The following is a 5,148-nucleotide window of genomic DNA, read 5'->3' as shown; positions in this document are numbered from 1 at the left end:
TTGCCAGAAGAACCTGATATCCCAAAGAGGCGTTATCCAGACAGAATCAGGAAGCCTCCTCAAAGACTGAACTTATAATTGCTTAACTTCAACCAATGTATCTAGCAACCGTAATTGTAATTAGTTATTATTTAGTTGTTAAATGAATGTTATGTACTGTTTATCTTAAAGGGGAGGAATTGTTGTGTATGTACCTTTAAGGGAATAACTGGTCTCAGACTGCAGTACCGGCAGTGACCACCCCTGTATAAAAGGCCCTAGCAGGCTTCTGTAGTTTCAGTTTCCAGGTTGTCTCCATTCAGTAAGGACTTGTTATAATCAACTCCTGCAGTCCGTGTCTCAATTATACATGGACATAATACCCGCCACTGGGGTTCAATTACGTAGGAGCAGCAGGGTGGGAAGGGTCCGAGCGCGAAAGAGAAGTCGTTTTCCATCAAGCGGCCAGCAGTAGAGGGAGGTCCTGAGACATTTCTTTGGCCAAACTCAAGGAGACCCTCACCTGTTGGAATTGTTGGAAATAGTTTGTTCAGTTTTGCGGCTTTGCCGAAGAGTTTAGTGTTATTTTGTTTGTTATGGTTTCTGTTGACATGACGTTGTTTTGCTGTAATGAAAGACTTTTGTGCCAATAAAGAGAAGTTTAAATGTGCTATGGTGTACGTGAATAATTACAGTGATGCTGGCCTTCAGATGCTTTCAAACATCCAAAGTGCGCAGCAGTTAGGACACTCATCATTCCGCCAGAGGGGCCTCGAGACGACTCCTCATGAGCCAGTGACGGATGGCCCTTCCACTTTCAGGAGCCCTTCCATCTTCCTCCTCCTGCTCCTCCTCCTCCTCATCCGCATGCTCCTCCTCCTCCTCCTCCTCCGCCTGCTTCTCCAGGGTCAGAGGGAAGGTGATGAATTGACGCCTTCTCCTATAAAGGGCAGCTGTAACTTGCCGGATGCAGCAGTGGACTGCAGCCTGGGAGATATTCGCAATGTCCCCAATGGCTCACTGAAAGGATCCGTTGCCATAAAAATTGAGGCCAACAGTCAGTTTAGCGGCCACCGACAGAGAGGTCATGCACCATTGACGCGGCTGCAGGTCCTCAGTAAGCAGGTGGCACAGCTCAGTAACAACGTCCATCCCGATTCGGAGCCTTCGCACACACTGCTCCTCCGACATGTCAAGGTATGACCCCTAAAGACCCTCGCAGCATACCCTCGGATTGGGCAACCTCCATTGCCCCTCCTCCTTCTGGCCAATCCCGGCCCTCTCTCCCGCCGTCTTTCTGCCCCTTCATAGTGTTCGGCCTGGAGCCCGTCGCCCTCCAAAGCATCTCCCATTCCGATGCCAGTTGGTCAGAAGGCTGTTAGGTCTAGTGCTCCAACTGCTCCAGACAGGTTTGAGGGTCCCAAGTACTGTAATGCTAAAATCCAAAAACTCTGCTCCACAGTAGCTCCCTAACTCTCTCCACCAACGATTGCAATGAACAGGCCAAGTGGCTGAAGCTTCTATACTAGAGCTGTCCCCTTTAAATAGCGCCCCCCGACTCCGAGAAGGGCCTGCTAACGCTCCCTCGAACTGTCACTAATAGCGCTAGGCATTAAGGCTCCGGGCGCCACCCAATATCTGCTCAGGCGCCCCTAAAAGACGTTGCACGATGAAATGCCGTCATTATGTGCTTGCGCTAGTGGGCGCGCGCAAAAACTTAGCGCAGGCGTTAAATGTATCGGCAATATGGGAGTTGTCGCTATCTTCATTGCGCCCGCCCCAACATTAGTCAACGCTCCAATTCTCGGTCTCTTAAGGCGCTAACCGCTGGCGCAAACAACCGAATTTCTAGGCCTATGACTCTACAACTCTATTCATGAAGCCCAGGATCCCGTAAGCTTTTTTAACTGCTTTCTCAACCTGCCCTGTCTCCTTCAATGAGTTGTGTACATACACCCCTAGTTCTGTCTGTTCATGCACGCACTTTAGGATTGTACCCTTTAGTTTATATTTCCTCTCTTCATTCCTTCTTCCAAAATGTATCAGTTTTCTGCGTTAAATTTCATTTGTCACATGTCCGCCCATTCCACCAGCCTGTCTATGTCCTCTTGAAGTCTATCACTATCCTCCTCACTGTTCACTGCACTTCCAAGTTTTGTGTCATCTGCAAAGTTTGAAATTGTGTCCTGTACAAACTTTACTCTGGCTATGCAGTTTGGGTTTGATTGATTACCTACCGTAGCATTCGGGCCACATGGGAAGAATGGGGTGAATCGATTCAGTAGCCACCCAACAATGTGCATTTTAAATCCTAATCAAAGATTTTCTGTCTGCGGTGAGAATAATTTGCCCTGTAAATAATGATTTGGCGGTCACAAACTGACCTTTAAGTCTCATGATTTTCATTGCTTTGCGTACAGCCCCGGTGGCCGAATGGATAAGGCACTGGCCTTCTAAGCCAGGGATTGTGGGTTCGAGTCCCATCTGGGGTGATGTACTTTTAAGATTGGCACTATGGAAATTGCATTCAAGGCCCAGAATGTCAATGCAACCATCCAGAATAAACTCGTAGATGGTCAGGGCAGTGTTTGCAAGTTGATAGACATTCTGAAGGGATTTGGGAGGGCAGAGTAACTGAGAGGTATGCTGGAGGTGTTAATGTGGAGAAGTGTTGTGTGGCAGAAAGCACTGGTGAAGTTGGAGGCCCCCATAAGATCCAGAAATGGATGTCGGCCCAGGAGAGTGAATTTCTGGTCAGGACCCGGACAGCAGCAAAATAAACCAGTGGGACAGTCACAGACACAGCAGCAATGGGGGATGGGCTGCAAACTGGACAAAGTTACCTTCAAACTGCAGCAACTGAATAGAAGATCAGAGTCGCAGCAGCTGAGTATTGCAGTGTAGTATTGATGGCAGAGAGGGCCAGGAATTGGGAATCAAATTTGAGCAAAGTTCCAGGGCTCACTGATGAAAGCAAAGACCAGGCAGGGTAGGGGAATGGACAGTGGGCACGGTATCTCCCTAAACATCTCCGCCTCGCTACCTCTCTCTCCTCCTTTAAATGTTCCTCCAAACCTTCCTCTTGGACCAAGGTTTAGGGCACCTGACCTAATCTCTCCTTATGTGGCTCGGTGTCAAATTTTGTTTGATAATCGCTCCTGTGAAGCACCTTGGGATATTTTACTAGGTTAAAGGTGCTATATAAATGCAAGTTGTTGTTGTAGAGGGCTCTGGTATGGCGCAAGCAGTGACAGATATGATGGGTGAAAATAGCTCCTATCTGTGCTTAACTTTCGAAGACTCTGAAACTGTGAGGCAGATGTCACATTTCGGAGCGGTCAATTGTCCTCAGGCGGGTTCCATTGTGTATTCAGCCCCAGTGGCCTAATGGATAAGGTACTGGCCTCTCTAAGCTAGGGATTGTGGGTTCAAGTCCCATCTGGGGTGATATATTTTTGGGAAGAAGTGGATCGATTAAATTGGGAACCGAAGGTTATGAAAATTAAAAAGATTTTGGGAAGATGGGAAAGAAGGTGGTTGAAAGTGCAAGGAAGAGCGACAGTGGTGTCTGCTCTCCTGCTGTCTAAGCTATGGTACTTATTGACGGTGGAGGATATTCCTGAGTGGGCAGAAAAGTCCATCCGAGAGGCTTGTGTGAGGTTTATATGGGAAGGGAAACCAGCCTTGGTGGCCTACAATACCATCATTGGACGGAGAAATCAGGGAGGGCTCAACTTCCCAGATATTGATTTGAAGAAAAAATTCTTTAGAATCAAATGGGTGAAGAGATTTCTTCAGAAGTCAAATTCAAGTTTTTGGAAGAGTTGTTTTGAGCATTTTTTAAAACAAAGTGGGATAGGAGGGCAGGGGATATTGTATATGGAATACAATAATATGTTTTTGAAATCGATTAAGCTCCTCCCTAGATTTTATAAGGGGGTGGTAGAGACTTGGGCTCAATTTTTAAAAAGTGTGCGGTTTATGCCTAAGGGGGCTGAGGAATTTTTAGAGCAGCCCTTATTTTTGAACAGGTGGGTCAACATCGAAGGAGAGGTTTTATTTAATCAAGCTTTTATAAAAGCTGGGATTATATCTGTGAAAGATGTATTATACGAGGTGATTCCAGGTTGGTTGCCGGAAGCGATTGTGAGGGACATGGTGTGGGAGGAGGATCAGGAGGTAGAAGGAAAAGCAATAGGAATCATGTATGAGAAGATTGTGAGGGCAATGCCACAGGATTGGATGGAAGAAATAAATGCGGAAATCTCCAAAGGAAGTAAAATGCGTCCTGCTTTTCCAAGCTTCGTACTGGAGAAAGGAGGAGAGTTAGTCCAATTTGACAACTGTAATACTCGAGATTTCTATGAGGTATTTAGAGAATGGAGATTCAAGACACCTGCTGGTCAGGAGTTTTGGCAGAGTATATACCCACTGCTGGACTTTAACAGGATTTGGAAAGGAGTGTGGGCGAATTTTAAATGCCCAGAATGGATTGAGCTGGATTTCAAATTGGCTCACAACCGGATTTTTACCATGACGGTCTTGTGCAAGATTGGACGTGTGGAGGCGGCAACTTGCCCAATGTGTGGGACACAGGATGAGACTCTGTCCCATTTACTGGTGTTATGTCCGCAGTTAAATGACTTTAAGTACTATGTTCAACAGTTGTGTGAAGCTTTTTTGCTGGGTGGGGACTGAATGGCAAGAAGGGGAATCCCGTGGGACTCAATTTTGAGATGGGGATTGCAGGAGAGTCTGCCCGAGTCTAGCGGAACGGCAATTAATTTAATGTTCAGTTTGGCTAGATTCGTGATTGTGCAAAGAAGGAATGCTCTGTTTTGTAAGGGGCGGAGAATCAATCTAAAAGAGTATTTTAAATATAAGCTAAAAGACCATTATAAGGCTCTGTGGATGTTTTATTCAGAAAGGAATTTAAGGACAGTATTTTACAACCAATTTTTAAAGCACAATCGATTAATATATGTTGCAGGTGACAAATTAAACTTCAGGTTTTGATGTTAAAATGTGGTGGCGGAATGGTGGTGTAGGGTGGTGGAATTGATTTGTATCATACGATGTAATGATCACGATGTTGTAAATGTTCTTAATGTTCAGTAAAGTATATTAATTAAAAAAAAAATTTAAAAAATGGATAAGGCACTGGCTTTC

General features: G+C 45.6%; 1 non-coding gene across 1 annotated transcript; it reads left to right on the top strand.

Moving 5' to 3' along the window:
* The first annotated feature begins 2,398 nt into the window (after positions 1-2,398).
* trnar-ucu (transfer RNA arginine (anticodon UCU)) lies at positions 2,399-2,471 on the top strand. Its single transcript has one exon. It is a non-coding gene; the product is annotated as a tRNA-Arg (tRNA).
* The last annotated feature ends 2,677 nt before the right edge of the window (positions 2,472-5,148 follow it).

The sequence above is a fragment of the Somniosus microcephalus genome, chromosome 28, assembly GCF_052327205.1.
Source record: "Somniosus microcephalus isolate GS21.2 chromosome 28, FLI_Smic_1.0, whole genome shotgun sequence".
Lineage (NCBI taxonomy): Eukaryota > Metazoa > Chordata > Chondrichthyes > Squaliformes > Somniosidae > Somniosus > Somniosus microcephalus.
Note: the sequence above shows the minus strand (reverse complement) of the source record. Positions and strands in the feature narration are given on the sequence as shown.